Source organism: Anabrus simplex, chromosome 2, assembly GCF_040414725.1.
Source record: "Anabrus simplex isolate iqAnaSimp1 chromosome 2, ASM4041472v1, whole genome shotgun sequence".
Lineage (NCBI taxonomy): Eukaryota > Metazoa > Arthropoda > Insecta > Orthoptera > Tettigoniidae > Anabrus > Anabrus simplex.
This window is the reverse complement of record NC_090266.1, coordinates 480,697,430-480,716,501: the sequence shown is the minus strand read 5'-3', so window position 1 is coordinate 480,716,501 and position 19,072 is coordinate 480,697,430.

Genomic DNA, 19,072 nt, shown 5'->3' with positions numbered 1-19,072 from the left:
TTTCTCCTGTCAGCAACGTTTGTATTTCAGTGAAATGGTTGCAAAAGGCTTCTGTACTCCTGAGGAGTGGCCTAAAGTTACACCTGACAGCAAGTATAAAATGCCTCGGGGAGTGGTGACCCCATCGTAATAATAGCCCTATTTTTTGAACTTGCGGGAAGCCTCCGTGGCTCAGGTGGCAGCGCGCTGGCCTCTCATCGCTGGGTTCCATGGATCAAATCCTGGTCACTCTATGCCAGATTTGAGTGGGACAAACCAGAGGCAGGACAGGTTTTGCCACCAACACTTCCCAATATCATTTCATTTGTCAGTCATTGATCATTGCCCCATAGGAGTGCGACAGGCTTCGGCAGCCGGTACATTTCCTATTCTCGCCGCAAGAGGAATTCCATTCCTGGCTGAAACTAGACACAGGTTGTGGATTTTTATTTTCACTTCTGAACTTGCCACGGAAAAGGTTAGAGTGTACCCTGCTGCAAGAGATGCGCAGTTCTTGGGACACTGGGAGAAAACAGCTAACAACATGAAGGTGGACAAAATCAACCTAATGACCCTGACAGGAAAGGCAGAAGAAGTGGTGGATTTTATGGAGAAATAGGGTATAATAGAAATGATAGGGTTGAGCAAAGTTAAATGGAAGGGAAAAGAAAAGAAGAGAATGAGGAAAGGTAATGTACTGGAGTTGTGGCCGAGAGGTGAAAAATGGAGTGGGCCTGATAGTTTAAGACAGCTGGAGGAGTATGTGGTTATCATAGAATACATCAGCAACAGGAAAATGAAAATTAGACAATGGGGAATTAAGTGAAGAATATTGAGGAATTCCTGGAGAAACTATAAAAAGAGATAACTGATGTGGAAGTGATTATAATGGGAGACTTAAATGCACAGCTGTGAAACCAAAGACAAATAAAGGAAGAAGTGATCGGACCATATGGATATGGGAAAAGGAATAGAGGAGGAGAGAAACTAGTTTAGATTTGTGAGGGAATGGAATAATTGTAGGCAACACATGTTTTCGGAAGAAAACCAGCAGGAAAATTACAAGACATGGCTGTGATGACAAAAGAATAAAATCAGTAATTGATTTACTTTCTGGTGGAAAGAACAAACCGCAGAGTTGACGGATGTAACAACTTCACCCAGAGAAGCATTCATAGGAGATCATACAGCTGTGATAGCAAAAATGAGAGTGGGGAAAATGGAAAATTAAAGGATATAAGGCAGAATACAATAAAAGCGTAGAAATTATAGGAATGTATAGGAAGAATTTCTGGAGAGACTGAAACAACAGATTTCAGTTATTGAAGTAGGAAATGTGGAAGATGAATGGTCTAACCTCAAAAGGGCATTTGTAAGCGGTGCAGAGAGTGCCTGTGGTAGAACATCAACGAGAGGGAAAGAAAAGACAGGACACCATGGTGGAATGAGAAGGTGAGAAAAGTAGTGAACAAAAGGAAGAAAGCATGACAAGAATGGAATAGATAAAAAAGAAGAAAGCAGAAGGAAGTATCTTAATCATAAAAGGAAATTAAAGAAATTGGTAGAAGAAAAGTTGGGAAGAATTTGTACAAAAGATGGAAACAGATGGAGCTGGCAGTAAAAGAATGCTGTATGGAATTATACAAAATAATAGGAAATAAAGAGTTTATTTATACAAAGGTGATGAAAGAAGAAGGTGGCGAGTTAATAACACATCCAGGGGAAATAGAAGATGAAAAGAGTATTTTGATAAACTGCTAAATGTGAGAAATTGTGCAGAGGAGATGGTAGTAATATGGTACGACGACTCAACAGTAGATGATGATATAATCATGTTTGAGGTGGAATTAGCAGTCTGTAAATTAAAAATGGGGAAGGCACCAGGGATGGATGAAATTAGTGTAGAAATGATAAAGGCTTCTGGACTGAAACATGTGCCAGAAGACTGGGGAAAGGGAATATTATTACCAATTTTATAGGAGGGGGATAAAGAAGTGTGTGATAACTTTAGAGGAATCACACTCACATCACAAGTGGCAAAAATACTGGAAAGAATATTAGAGATGAGAATGAGAAGAATGGTAGAACAAGAGTTGCAAGAGGAGCAGTATGGCTTTAGAAGTGGAAGATCTACAGAGGACCCAATCTTCAGCATGAGGAAATTAATGGAAAAGAATTGGGAATATGGAAAGGATCTGGTTTTGACATTCATATATCTAACAAAGGCATATGATAGTGTTCCCAAAGAGAAGGTGTGGGAAACCATGGTCAAAAAGAGGCTGGGTACACAAACTGTAGAAATGGTGCAAACAATGTACAAAAACTGTGTCAGGAATGTGTAGACTAAGTTTGGAAAGACAGAATAGTTAAGAAATGAAACTGGACTAGGATAGGGGAGTGTGCTGTTGCCTATTTTGCTTCTGATGGTTATGGACGAAATTGTAAAGCAGACAGAGGAAGCACATGGGAATAGAGATTCAACAAATTTGACCATTTTCGGTCCATTAGTTGGTCCATATTGACTAGGTTCATATAATAATACTACGGCTGATGGTTTGGTCCGCCCTGTCAATATATTATCATTTATATATTAACTGTCAATATATTATCAATTATATATTAACTGAAAATATATTGACAGGGCAGACCAAACCATCACCCGTAGTATATTATATGGGAATAGGGAGACACATTTGCAGACGATACTGTGGTCAGGGGAACAAACAGCAAAGAAGTACAAGAACACCTTGATGCAGTGAACAAGAAAATTGAAAAGTATGGCATGAAAATCAGCGCAGAGAAAAGCAAGACCATGGTGATATCAAAAGGAAAAAGACAAGGGAAAGACCTTGTGAAAATTGGTGCTCAAAGCCTTGAAATTGTTGACAATTTAAAATACCCTGGGAGTGAATTAATGCAGAACACAAGGCTGGACATGGAGATTAGCAAGAGCGTGCAGCAGGGCAATGCATTCTACCAGAATGTAAGAAACCTTGTCTGGAATAAGGAAGTACCACAAGGAAGTACAAAATGTACTATGCACCCAAGATCTGGAGAGTGACAAGTAGGGAGGAGAGTACAATTCAAGCCAGTAAAATGAAATACATAAGTAGTATGATAGCAAAGACAAGGAAAGACAGACTGAAAAACGAAGATATGAGAAAGGAGGTCAGAATGGAAAACCTAAATGAGAGAATTGACAGGAGTAAACTAAGATGGTCTGGACATGCAAAGAGGATCGAGGAGGAAAGTATACCAAAAAGAGATAATGGAGGTGAAGTTCCGAGGGAAAGAGAGTGAGAGGGAGACCTAAAACAAGGTGGATCAATTTGATAAAGAGGAGTGCAGGAAGAAGAAATTTGGACTGGGACAAAATGATGGAAGAGAAATGGTGGAAGGAGAAAGTTGGAGAAGTACCATAAATGCCCCATCCTGAGAGGAGCTGGAAAAGGGAAGAGGAGGAGAATGATGATGTCTCATTCAAGTTTTACAGCATTCAGTTGGCATTCTTAAAAAAAAAAAAACCACCACTTTGCACAACTTAATTGTATTAGCAGTACATGTAATATTACAGCAGTCGATAAACAGTATGTTTATGGAACGGTCCATCTTGGCGCAAAGATTATATATAGTAGTATTTCCTGTGCTAGTCCGACTCATTGGCTGAATGGTCAGCACTGAGGCCTTCGGTTCAGAGGGTCCTGGGTTCGATTCCTGACCAGGTCAGAGATTTTAATCACGTCTGATTAATTCTTCTGCCTCAGGGAGTGGGTGTTTGTGTTTATCCCAAGATTTTCCTCTTCGTATTCAGACAACACACTACACTACCAACCACCACAGAAACATGCAATAGTGATCACATCCCTCCATACAGCGTTGGCGTCAGGAAGGGCATCTGGCAGTGAACAGGACCAAACCATGTGTGTGTCACACAGTTTGCACCTCCAGCACCACACGTGAGGGAAAAGTGGTAGAAGTAGTAGTATTTGCTGTGCAAGGTCAACTTGTTTTATTTGGCTGACATTTAAGTAGCAAGCAGAGTAATAACAACCATATGAACAAAGTGGTACATAGGTTGAATATCATCACAAATGAGGGGCTGGTGGACTGCTCTGTCTATATAAATTTATTATCTTTCTTATAGATACATTTAACATTCGTTTGAGGGTGAAAACAAGTTTTGTTCGTAAGTAATTTGTTTCAATGTATCATACAGTGTGTTCGTTTTTGGACCTGGCTGGACGATCATATACAAGCGAGCTGAGTGGAAAAACACAGGTTACTCTCGAGGTGTATTGTGATTGGGTAAGGACAAGGCAGCCTTAGCCTGCCAATTTACATACGCAGATATCTGCCTAGTATCCGCTTGTCTGTATTGCGTGCAGTGCAGTGAATTACATTACATCTGTAAAACATAAAGCACAGTAAGTTCAATAGAAACATGTTTTTGCATTAAGTACGCTAGTTTCTTAGACCACAGATATGCCAACCGAAAAATTCCTGCTTGAACAAAGAGTCTTCATGTATATATTGTTATACATGACATACATGTAAAAACAGGGTCATGTGGAGAGGTGTGTAGACGATTTCAGGACACATTTCCTGGCATTCCAGTTCAAAGAAAGGAGACTGTACGGTGTCTTGTTAATAAGAACAAGGGGATCACTAAATGCTACAACTCATACCGGTAAATGAAGGATTCTAACTGAAGAAAAAAGAAAATTGATGAAATAAGAAAATCATCCGAACATACAAAAACTTGCCATCATGTGTTGCGCAGCAAGTAGGTGTTTTAAAAATGTCAGTCCATAAAGCTACTAACTTTTACATTAGAAACCTTACAGAGCGACTATCATCCATGAATTCTGACTGTTTGACAGTGGAAAATGAGTCAATTCTTGTAAGTGGATTTTACATACCATTTGATCCTCATTAACTTTTTCTGATCAGGTACAGTTAAGTGGTCATACTGCTCCAAAAAACAAAAGTTATTGGTGCACAGAAAACTCCTGGTTAATTCATGAAGTTCCATTGCATGCTGTTTAAGATGGCATATGGCGCACTATAACAGCACAATGAATAATGCAGCCTATATTTTTGAGAGAGATACTGCAGAATATACTTGCACAATTTTTTTCAATCATCAAGATAATGAGACAGAAAAAAGGATCTTTTCAACAATATCCTGCCACCGCCCATACCGGTGCCGAGTTCATAGACGATATAATGGAGGGTTTTCACCACAGGATCATTTCCAAAGGATTATGAACAACCCCAGTTCCCTAGATCTTACCATGTGCAACTTTTATTTATGAGAGACCTAAAAAAATATAAGTATACAGGAATAATGCTCACACTGTAGAACTCGAAGACAATATAATAAATGAAATAAGGAAATTAATGAATCAGAACTAAAGCATGCAAATGGAATTTAATCAAAAGATGTGAGGAATGGGTGAAAACTGGAGGACACCATTTCCAACATCACCTGTGACGAGGTTAGTACTCGTTATAGTGCATGCTACTATTACTCAAATGTAGTGCTTACATGCCATGCTTACACAGGATTGTCTGTCCAGGACCGAAAACGAATGCACTCTACATCTGGGAATGAAGTTTCCCTAACAGGTGAACAAATCCTTAAAGAATGCTTACTTAAACCATTTCGTTTCTGAACCTCGGTTTTGAAACCCAGGCTCTGCCCACTCAGAGAGTTCTTGGTACTTTAACTTATGTAAGGATCTTGGGGTTATCAGGATCTCTTGATACCAAATTTTCAGTTTCTAGGGTGCCTATAAGTGGTTTATTAACTCACATCTATCTTCGTTTTTATACCTACCAACATAGATTGCTACACTTTTCCTTCTACTTATTAGCAGAGATTATCAAGTGTGGAGTGTACCTTTAATTAATTTAGTTTGTATGTCTCATATTATTTTGACAGTGGTATATGAAGATAAACCTATACTTTATTTAAATTATGAATCATTAGCCATGTTTTACAGTTTAAAATTAAAACTACATTTTCAATCATATAAACATTTTTTGGTGAGAAGCTATATTTAAAAAAATATATATCTGGGAACCATAATCTAGAATGTTAAGGCTGTGTCCTTTAGGCTGATGTGGAAACTTTCCATGCTCATGAAAGTATTCAAATTAGGTAACTTGTTTCACATAAAAACTGTAGTGAAATAATGACTATTTGTTGTTTTATCATTGCATTATGAATGTCAACATTGCAGAATTTTATTTAGCATGTTTTCCTCATCAAGTCATTTTTTTGCAAGTAATGTAAACGCATGCTAACCTGGTATCACTGGACTTGTGCAAGAGAAGATTTATCAAAAGGAAACCTGCCAACTGCTGCTTCTTCAAATAGAGATCTTACTTCTGCAAATGAGAACTTACCAATGTTTCCCCACAGATCTGATTTTTTTTTTTTCAATATGTGAGCAGGTCATGGCGAGAACTTTCACCAGTTCAAATTAGAAAGGAAAATCCTGAGAAAAACGGTGAATATTTCGAGCGTGCTTCACGACTAGCATGCAATACATTCTCACAAAGAATAACCAGTGCAATGAGCAAGCTCTCTGCTTCACAAGTTTGTGATCCACAGATTAAATCTCGCCTCCGAAGTGTTCTGGTTTGTTATTTCTTATCGCAGGCCCATGGCATTTGCCATTCTTCTTCTTTTTATGATGATCTGTACCACCCCGGTGGCCATAATCTACATGGTCTAATAATGTACTTAACCAGTTTGAGTCCTTCTTACCATCAGAATGTTGGCCGGCATAGTAGTAGAGGTGGTAGTACACAATTTCTAATCACTAGATTGTGTGCCAAAAGCCTGGATTCAATACCAAATCTCTCCACAGTGTTCATACAGAGTGGGAGCATATGATCCTGTTGATCGAGATTCGCCTGTCAGATGGTGATGTTAAGCCTTGAGCAGATCACTTGATTGTTATACGACAGTAGGCTATATGCTGACACCAGGTTTCACCCTCTCCCTTCCTGATATCATATATAATGTCATTCATTTAAAGTCATTAACTTCTCTGAAGGAAGGACATCTAGCTATAAAAACTCACTACAAAAATTCATCTCACTTCATACCCGACACTGTAGAGTAACAGGACAAATGTTGGACACACATACCACCCTGGTTCATGCAGCAAACTGCAGTTGCAACACAACACAAACAACAATACATGCCATAATATAAATGACAGAAAACAAGTGTATCGATGATTATGTGTTAAAGAGATTTTGTGAATGCTTTGGTCGCAATGCTTTATCCAAAAATTAAGACAAAAACACCTCAAATACTCCACTGTGAAACCAAGCTCATTATCATCAATTATAACCAGACTTTGGATAATTATGCACTTAAAAATGCCAAAAATGTATTAAAAGAAACATAAATCTGATGTCAATTTGCCATGTTTATATAAAAAACAAACTGTATAAACATGGCCAAAATAAAAAAATTACATAACCATACCACAATGGTTCACAATGAAATTCACAAGTCTTGATTACACTTAATCACAAGATGATGCAACAGATACTCAAAAACAAATTTGCGCCCCATTTTTGCTTTATATGTGCAGTGGGCATCTTGGACACATTCTCAATCACGGCCCTCCATGTGCTAAGGCAGCTAGGACTATGCATCCACCGGTAGTCCTGAACCTGTCAGAGGAGAGATCCTCTCTTAGAATATGTGTAAGTAAGGGTAGCATCCTGCTTCACAGAATTTTCATCGAGCAAGCTAAAACATTTTAAGCAAGCCTCGGACCTATGGGATTAATGGAGTCCCACTCCCATTTGACAGACGAGACACTCCTTGGAAAAAAACTTGGCGAATGAAATGGAACTTGATGGGGAGCTTTCAATATTAACAGGGCTTATGGAAGAAAGCAGAACTGGCTAAGTTAGCAAAGAGGATGAGTCTGGATGTGTTAGGAGTTAATGATATTTGGGCAAGGGAAAATAACGAGGAAGAGATTATACATTGTACTTGATGGGTATGAAAAAGGGAAGGGCAGAGTGTGAGGTAGAATTGTTCATCAGGAAGGTACAGGATATAGAAAGAGAATGGGTGGCATAAAAGGATGCTGTAATAAAAAAGAGCAAAGGAATGTCTAGGGACAACTGTGTGTAAACATGGGAAAGAAGCAAATATCTTGGTGGAATGATAAAGTGAGAGCAGCTTGTAAACGTAAAAAGAAGGTGTATCAGAAATGGCTCCAAATAAGGACTAATTCAGACAGGGAATTGTATATACAGGAAAGAAACAGACCGAAACAAACAGTTGTTGGATCCAAGATGACGTTGTGGGAAGATTTAGGTAATAACTTGGAAAGGATAGATCCCAGGGAATCACTGGAGAGATGGAAGGAATATTTTGAAAATCTTCTTAATGTAAAAGGGTATCTTCCTTGTGCTGTCGCAAAGAACCAAACTCATGGGGAGTAGAAAAATTATGTTGGAGAAATTACACTTGATGAAGAGGAAAGGATGGTAAATGAACTCCATTGTCATAAAGCAGCAGGAATAAATGAAATTAGACCTGAAATAATGAAGTATAGTGGGAAGGCAGGCATAGAGTAATAAGATTAGTATGGAATGTTAGTAAAGGTACCTTCAGATTGGACAAAAGCAGCAATTGCACCTATCTATAAGCAAGGGAACAGGAAGGACTGCAACAACTATCGAGGTATCTCACTGATTAGTATACCAGGCAAAGTATTCACTGGCATCTTGGAAGGGAGGGTGCGATTAGTGGTTGAGAGGAAGTTGGAAGAAAACCAGTGTGGTTTTAGATTACAGAGGGCTTGTCAGTATCTTATTTTCAGTATGCGGCAGGTAATTAAAAAATGCTACGAGATGAATAGACAGTTATGTTTATGTTTTGTAGATCTAGGGAAGGCAATCGCCAGAGTATTGAGGGAAAAGATGTTTGCTGTAGTTGGGGGCTATGGGATTATTCAAATCAATCAACGGCATTTATGTTTTGTTCATAGTTTACATGGATCATCTATTGAAAGGTATTGAGTAGCAGGGAGGGATTCAGTCAGGTGAAAATGTAGTAAGCAGCCTGGCCTATGCTGATGACCTGGTCTTAATGGCAGAATGTGCTGAAAGCCTGCAGTCTAATATCTTGGAACTTGAAAATAGATTCAATGAGTATGGTATGAAATTTAGCCTTTCTAAGACTAATTCATGTCAGTAGGTGAGAAATTCAAGAGAACTGAATGTTAGATTGGGAATACAAAGCTGGAACAGGTAGATAATTGCAAGTATTTAAGGTATATGTTCTAACAGGATGGTAGTATAGTAAGTGAGATTGAATTAAGGTGCAGTAAAGCTAAAGCAGTGAGCTCGCAGTTTCAGTCAACAGTATTCTGTAAGAAGGAATTAAGCTCCTGGACTAAACTATCTTTACATCTGTTTCAGACCAACTTTGTTTTATGGGAGTGACAGCTGGGTGGACTCAGAGTATCTTATTCATAAGGTAGAAGTAACAGACATGAAAGTAGCCAGAATGACTGCTAGTAAAAACAGGTGGGAACAATGGCAGGAGGGTACTCGGAATGAGGAAATAAAGGCTAATTTATGAATGAACTTGATGGATGAAGCTGTACACATAAACCGGCTTAGGTTGTGAGATCACGTGAGGCAAATGGAGGAGGATAGGTTACCTAAGAAAATAATGGACTCTGTTATGGCGGGTAAATCGGGTAGAATGAGACCAGGATGACGATGGTTACACCCAATTTAAAGATAAGAGATACACAACTAAACGAGGCCATATAACTTGTTACATAAAGAGGATTGTGGCTGCAAGTAGTAAATTCACAGAGGCTTGCAGACTGAATGCTGAAAGGCATAACGGTATATAATGAAAATGTATGTATGTACGTACTCTGAGACTTCCAGTACTGACACCTTGTCAATTGTCTTTGCCCTGTTTATAAGTTTGTGGAGGATTGAACCTTTTTAACATTACACTCGGCATTTTCTGTGAGAAAACTATATTGTATTTTCAAATCTACGCCTTTCTCACGACAGTGTTATAGCGCCACCTCACTGCGCTTGATTAAATGGAAATGGAAGCTCGCGAGAGTTTTGCGGCGTGATATTATGGATTGTTTCGCTAATAAGGATGACGATGAGCATGATTTTGGAATATGAGGAATTAGATGCTGGTATATTTGATGGTACAGTATGTACCTGAAAAATACTATACAATAAGTACAGTATATAACAAATAATGAGTGTTTATAAAACAGTACAATTTCCTCCACCATTTCACAGTTCTGTCTCCAAGTGGGTTAAACTGAATGAGCTGATCACTCAAATCAACTCCAGGCTTATGCATAGTTAGTGGTTTGAGTACTTTCTTCTACAACCAAGAAGTATGCTGCTAGGATATGCCACGTTTACAGTGCGAGAAGTAAGAAATCAAGTGGGAAAGTATCTCGTCAAGGAGACACGCCACTAGTGTGAGCAGTGCGGTGTTGCGCTGTGTATGAAACCTGGCTTAAAAATTTATCACATGAAGAAACATACTATTCCGTGTAGTAATTTTTTTTTTTTTGCTAGGGGCTTTACGTCGCACCGACACAGATAGGTCTTATGGCGACGATGGGATAGGAAAGGCCTAGGAGTTGGAAGGAAGCGGCCGTGGCCTTAATTAAGGTACAGCCCCAGCATTTGCCTGGTGTGAAAATGGGAAACCACGGAAAACCATTTTCAGGGCTGCCGATAGTGGGATTCGAACCTACTATCTCCCGGATGCAAGCTCACGTGTAGTAATTGACCTAAAATTAATAATAATGGTGTAAAACAAGCTATAAATTCTACCCATACTGATAACGAGTGTCCTGGCCCCGCAGTGTAGGGGTAGCATGCCTGCCTCTTACCCGGAGGCCTGTGTTCCGATTCCCAGCCAGCTCATGGATTTTTAACTCAATCTTAGCGCTGGCTCGAGGTCCACTCAGTCTACGTGATTACAATTGAGGAGCTATCCGAGGATGAGATAGCGGCCCTGGCCTAGAAAGCCAAGAATAACGGCCGAGAGAATTTGCCATGTGGACCACACGACACCTTGTAATCTTCAGGCCTTCGGGATGAGGAGTGGCCACTTTGTAGGCCATGGCCCTTCCAGGCTGTTGCGCATCGAGTTTAGTGGTAAGTGAAATGATACAATTTTATGGACAGTGATCCTTTGTTGGACTTTTTTTGTGACATTTACGCGGTTGAAAGATCCCCCCAAAAATTTGAGAGTTACTGGAAGTAACTGTGTCACTTTTTATTGCAGAAGAATAGACCTTGGAAATAATACAAGTTTCATTAAAGTTTGTAGCATAATAACAACATAGAATTATTTAAAATATTGCATAAAATGCCTGGGTTCCAGGGACATGCACATAAATATGGTCTGGTAGGGAGAATGTTTACAAATCTGTGATTGTATTGAGAGTCTTGCTGGCTACCTTCATTGGAAGGCAGCAGTATTTCTTAATTTAAAAAATAAAGAAGACAATAAATGGTATGACTTTTAGGCCTATGTATACAGTAAATATAGTCAGTTTTAGTTACTCTTATATCATGCCATTCATTTCACCTCATTAACTCTCCTCTGATGAGGCTGACGTCAGGAAGGTCATCCGGTCATAAAAACTCGCTACGAAGATTCGTCTCACTTCATACTCGGCCCTGTAGAGAAAAGGGATAAGGCATTGTCATCATTTCAAATGACAATCTCCACTGCCATTGAGAGCATTTGAGATCCTGTCTTTTTGAAACCTTTAAAATTAATTCTATTCCCGACCATATAGTCCAAACAGTGAGAATCTATTCGCAAAAGATGTCTGGTGACGGTCTCTGTTATTCCCAGTTGGTGTACGTGAAGCAGAAGCTACCCCTTCCGAATAAAGCCGTGCTGTAGAAAGTGTGCCAACCCACCAGCTGATCGAACGTGTATGTTATGAGTTGTACTTCCGAATGTAATACACACTGACAGGAGGCATTTTTTTCATAACTGTGGCTGAAAGTCAGACCATTTTTTTAGTACGTTACACGCTTGTTATCTACATGTATCACATCAGGATTTACCTATACAGCTGTAACTGAGATAAGAGAGACCGCATTATTTATGTTAGGTATAATATCAAGTGCCAGGAGTGTATCAGAAGTTCGAAGATGAAAAAAATAAATAACAAGAAAACTTGTCTCATTTATGGAGGCAATGCGTTTCATGATCATAGTGTTTAATTTTGTATGTTTGCTGTCTCCATTTTTTATTTAACACATAGTATGTTTTGTTTTGTGTCTCCAAAAATTGTGAAAGTAGTTAGTGGGACGTAAAACCAACAACATTATTATTATTTGTTAGGTATGTTGACGAGTGAAACAATAGTTATGACTGGATTGTTTTTAACACGTTTTAAACCTTCTCTCCAAAAATTACCTATATTGGCCTGAGTTATGAGATATATTCAATGACCACTTTGTTAATGACCTCACCTGTTAAACTTACAGCAACAACCATGAATATTTCTTAACTAAAGTAAACTCGTGTTCACATTCCGAAGTGGTGCAGCTCTTTATAGGCACACCCCCAATGGAGGCGAGCTGCATGTACCATTTTACAGCATATCAACCTTCCTGCCATTCTTAAATATCCAGCAGTACCGGGAATCGAACTCAGCCTCTCAAGAATGGCAGCTAATTGTCCTAACCGTTATGTCTTAACTACAAAACACAGACATATCGTAAGGGTGATGCGCGGGTCGGACATAGGAAACTACCTATTTGTAATACCAATATAAATGGTCCGTTATTGGGAATCAACATCTATATCATCACTACCCATTTGTGCGATATCATTGGAGCTGCAGTATGCTACGGAGGTGGACATTTCTCAACTATGAAACACAAACGTACCGCGTGACTTTGATGCACGTTTTAACTGCGCAGGTTGGACGGACAAAACTATTCACAAATTTGTATAACGTCATCAGAGCTGCAGTACGGCCTGTACTCGCTTCAAAGCGGAATCGTCGTCGTTCTCTGATAAATTACGTTGGGGGTGTGCATGTGTCTTATATGCAAGCTTTATATTTTTTCATTTTCTCTGTCTCGAAAAGCCGGGGGGAGGGGAATAATACGTTATGGGGTCTAATATCCGAGGAAATATGCTATTTGCTGGGCTCATTAGGGATCATTCGACTTCTACAATTCCAGTACTAATGTCAGGAATAGGCCTCTTTCTTGCAATTTCTCAATGGCTGAAGGTATGCACATCAAACTAGAATGAATTTTTCTTGGTACTTGTTTAACGTTACACTAACACAGTGAAGATTTTTGGCAACGCAAAAATCGGAAAGGGCTAGGATTCAGAAGGTAGTGGCCACAGCCTTAATTTATTTGCCCGGTGTGAAAATTGGAAACCATTGAAAACCATCTTCAGGGCTGTAGACAGTGGGACTCAAACCCTCAATCTCCTGAATGCAAGCTCATATTTGCACGACCCTAATCGCACAGCCCACTCGCTTGGTAAATGAAGGAATGTAAGTTGCTCTCGAATGCTATTTTTCCTTAATAATTATTGTACTGCTTCAGAATTGAGGTCTTATACTACCTTTTCTTCTACTTCATCCCCATTTTGAATGAACTGGTGAAGGTGGCAAGGGCACATTATCAATATTATCGAAAGAACTTCACACAAGGAGCCTTCAGAAATACTCTCTTCACTGTAGAAATCAAGATGTTCACTTCAGGAAAGGAAGCCCGATACTACTTCAGCGACTCAAATTCCATATGGTACAGACATCATGTGTACCATATTGGGATGTAATATCCCAAGATCTCCAATTACACATCCAAGGTGCAGCAGCATCAGTGCAGGCCACAAGACCACAATCATAAAGAATGCATGATGACCACAAGAGACTCAGTGCAACATTGAAAAATGCAGCAACTGTTAAGTGAGCAGTGGTGGTTATGGTGGTGGTGGTGTTGGTGGTGATGATTTTAGCTTTAAGGAGCAAGTACAACTAGGTAACCACCCTCAACTGTTGAGTGATTCACCTTATTACATTCCCTGGTCCCGGGAATTTGGAACCAAAACGGTTAAAGCAAAGTCAATGTCGATCAAATAAGGGACAAAACGGACGAAAGAGGATATCAGTGCTGCAGGCATTACGGTGTTAACAACAGTGGAGGTAATTTGTCAGTGTTCGAGCATTAAATTCACCACTCATCTCGACATGCAATAGTGAGGTTAAGTGAAACAATCTACAATACTCCACAAATCACACTCTTAAACAAAAACCCACCTATATGTGTTACTACAGACGATACATACCGACCAACTTGCGCCAACACACAAATTAACCCACACAGGAGAGAAAATCTGCAGTTGCAATAAGTGCGAACAGACCTTTACTGATATTGCATAAACTGGTTCAGTTTGGGAAGGAGAAACACAGTTGCAATATAAGCAAGCAGACATTCACAATCCTCATACGAGAAAACTAAGTATACATATAAGGTCTGCTTAATTCATTTAGGACTTCGCCACGACTCTCAATAAGGCTGACCACAAAGCATTTGAGGAGTGTAAAACTAAACTCAAGGAAGAGGAGCTGTCAATCGCATGCAATGGGAATTGTAAGACACTATACCATGTAGAATGCGCGGCGATCTCCGTCTCTGCATGTAACGTGCTAAAATCGAAGAAGAATAACTTCTTCTGGTTCTGTCCAAAGTGTAGGCACCAATTAGTCGCCTATGGTATCAACACCCCCCCCCCCTGAAGAAGACGAAGCAAGGCGTGCCATTCTAGAGAACAATGAAACATGTACAGAAATAAAGAAAGAGGTGTCCGAAATAAAAACAACCATCGACTCTCTCAGTGAATCTCTACTAAATCCACTGGCTCTCATGCTCGAAGTGCAGGTAAGACAGTCAGAAATCCTGACAGACCAGTTGAAATCCACTACGACCCGTCAACCACCAATAATCAACCAGAACGCAGAAGATCACCTACCAACTTCTCAGAAATAACACAAACAGGAATTAACCTCACCAGCGAGAGGAAATCAAGTCAGCGTCCTGGGCAGACTCCCTCCCAGAACAAAAAGAGAATCAACCAACAAGATGAAGGTATAAAAAGGATAAAGGCCATTGATAATACACCTACTGCACCAAACAAACAAAAAGATTAAAAGAATAGAAGAGGTCATTCACACATTCCAACCAATCCAGGACGAGGCCAACCTACCCAGATAGAGATACATGAAGAAATCATCAGTTATAGATCGACAGAAATGCTACCTAGAAAAAGATTCTAGAGAAACCTAGTGATAGGCATTAACATAAATGACGATCTTCAGGCAGCTGAAAAAAGAGCCTGGCTATATGTAGGGAAATTGAAAGAAACAACATCTGTAGAAAGCATAAAAAGATTTCTTACCAACAAAGGAATCACAGGTAACATACTCTGTGAAGAGCTTTCTGCATCAGGTGAAAAGAAAGCTTTTAAAGTAGGAATACCTTTTACATTCTTAGCCAAAACCTCAACTTCAGAATTCTGGCTTAAAGGAGTATTGGTCAGGCAATTTAGCTTCTCTTGAAGAGAGAGGAGAATCGAAGGTGCCCCACTCAATTAAGATAAAATATTCAAATTATTCCTGTGGAATATAGAAGGCTTGAAGAATGCAGTAATGCATACTCCAACAGACTTTTTGAGGGACTATGACATATAATCCTAATTGAAACTTTCCTCACTGAAGAGTGGACTCATAAAGACTTTTATAACACACACGTCTGCATCCCAGGGACCTCTAGGAAGACCAAAACGCAGTATTATGTGCTTGGTAAAACCAATCTTCTGCTCGTACAATATTTTAATGAAAACTAGCAATATTATAGTGCTAGAATTAAATATGGTTACTATAGTAGCCGCTTACTTTCAACCGGAATTCAAAGAAATTGACATCGATGAACTAAGCAATGCATTCACCAAAATTAAGTCAAACGCCCCATTCATTTTGGCGGGTGACCTGAACTGTAGGGTTGATAAAGATGATCCCAAAGCAAAAGTCGTTTTAAAGTACTTAGAAGAAGAGGGCCTTACCCGCATTAACAGGAGGTCGGAATTGGCACACACCTCTCATAATGGGGGACGTGCAATAGATCTGGTGTTCACTTATTACAAGAACATTCGGGTAATACAATCTGGCACAAAAAAGAGCCTGCCTATAAGGAAGCATTTACCAGCAGAAACTTTCTTCAACATTAATTGCCAAGATACAAATCCTTCCTCAACACAAAACATGTTATCTAGAAAGATAGACATTATGAAATTACAAAGGAGAACAAAGGAGGGCTAGAAGGTCCGCCCTCGATGCCTTACATACAAAATCGAGAACAAACACAGTGGAATCAAAATGTGAATATACAAACAAAGAAAAGACATACAAGGAAACCCTCAGGAATGAGAGGATCAAGTATCTAAAGGAACAAGAGAGGGTATTACTAGAACAGGCAAAGGACAAGCCATATAAAGCTCTTCAACCAAGTTCTTCAAAGTTTTCCAGCGAAATATCCATGGATAGGTGGACAGCGCACTTCATGTCTCTATCACAGACCAAGGCCATACCCATACCTGTCTCGCCAACTACATCGGATGTCACAATAAATATAGAACCATTCACAACTGAAGAAGTAAACGAAGTAATTAATCAGATGATAGACGGTAAAGCATGTGGACCAGATGGTATATTCAATGAACACTTGAAGGCAAGTAGCGAACTTCTAGTTGGGGCCTGGACAGTTTTACTTAATCAGTGCATTGAACAGGCTAAGATACCAGAGAAGTGGAGATATTCTATCATCAAAATCATATATAAAGGCAAAGGCAAGACGGATGACCCAAATTCTTATCGCGGAATAGCTTTGAAGAATACGGGGCTCAAAATCCTATCCAAATTAATATTTAACCGCCTATCAACTTTAACGAACTCATTGATACCTGACGAGCAATTTGGTTTCTGAAAAGGGCGCTCAGCCACACATGCTATCAAGTGTCTGCTAGAGAACTTTAACGAGGCTCTCTGATTCCCAAGAGGAAAACTTCATGAAGTGTTTATCGACTATGCTAAAGCCTTCGACTCAGTAGACAGGACTTTATTAATAAGCAAACTGGAGCAACTCATAGGTCAGAATCATTACATATGCAGGATCATTCATGCACTATTACCGAGAAACTTTATCTACATTGATGACAACCTATCCAGATCAGAGGCAATTCAACAAACAACGGGAGTGTTACAGGGCGATCCTTTACGTCCGATATTGTTTAACATTGCCACAAGGGACATCGTTGAATTCGTTGCCAGTAAAGACATCTCAATCTATGTATATGCGGATGACATGGCTTTAGCCTCAAAGTCACATATAAAACTACAGGAAGCATTTAAAAAACATTACCTGGTCAGATAAAAACAGCCTGAGACTTAACGCGGATAAAGAGTTCAAATGACTTTTCGAAAAGGAGGGAAACCCCAAGCCACAGAGACCATTAAATACAAGAATATGGATCTTACTAAGGTTAATTCCTATAAGTACTTGGGCGTGACTTTGCAAACAAATGGACGAACTTTTACCAAACACATCTGAGACAGAGCAGCTGTAGCAGTTGTAGCAATGAACGACATCAAGGTGCTTCAACAATTATCTACAGAGAGAGCGATAGCCTTATTTCGCATCAAGATCTTCTTCATCTTGACATAAGCTTTGGACATTATCTGGGAACACCTATCAAAAAACAATCTAGCTACACTAGAAAGAGTGAAGGCAATGTATCTCAAAAAAGCTCTTTGCCTGGCAAAAAACACTGTCGAGACTAACCTATGAACTAACAAGACATTTGTTCTACACAGAAGAATTGCGCTTCAAAATGCCATTGCCCTCTACGCCACAATACCCAAGCTTTACTCCAGGAACTGAAGGGGAAAAAAAGCCAATACATGGTTAGATTTTTTACCAAACAGACACCATGATGACATCAGAATGGAAGAATTCTGCCTATGAACTGCGACATACCATAAACACGCTTCACGGTTCATGGATTGCCACAGAAATTACTTCCATGATCCAGATGAAGACTGTGTCTGTGAACTATGTGGGAAAACTTGCCAATGCTACAACGCAGAGTTGTGTAAAAAAAAGAAGAGTATCTTTAGATCGACTGTGTAAATAAGTCTATGTTTTAGCTTATGTATGCAGATTGTGCGATATTCTCATAATAATAAAAAATGGTTTTCAGAGATGCTGAGGTGCCGGAATTTAGTCCCGCAGGAGTTCTTTTATGTTTCAATAAGTCTACTGACACAAGGCTGATGTATTTGAGCACCTTCAAATACCACCAGTCTGAGCCAGGATTGAACCTGCCAAATTGGGGTCAGATGGCCAGCACCTCAACAGTCTGAGCACCGGGCGAGTTGGCTGTGTGGTTAGGAGCGCGCGGCTGTGAGCTGCATCCGGGAGATAGTGGGTTTGAATCCCACTATCGGCAGCCCTGAAGATGGTTTTCCGTTGTTTCCCATTTTCACACCAGACAAATGATGGAGCTGTACCTTAAGCCTACGGCCGCTTCCTTCTAACTCCTAAGCCTTTCCTTTCCTATCCCATCATCGCCATAAGACCTATCTGGGTCGTTGCAATGTAACGCCACTAGCAAAAAAACAGTCTGAGCTACTCAGCCTGGCAGATGTAATTTGTCTCTCCCTTCTTCCTCTCCTAAAATTCCAAACATGAAGATAACTAAGAGATCTTTGATCCACGCCTGTTGTTTTGTCTAGCAAGACCCAAGTATATTTTCCATCAGACTTTCCCCTTAGTTTGCCAAACATCATTTGATAAAGCTCAGGAACATACTTCTTCGTAACCGTTGATTCATCTCGGACTTTTTGGTACGTATAATTCCTCTAGAAACAGAACACAGTTCTCAATGCTATGCTCAGTCAGGGGTATGATAGCAGAGACAAATGTTTCACACAAGTCTTCACCG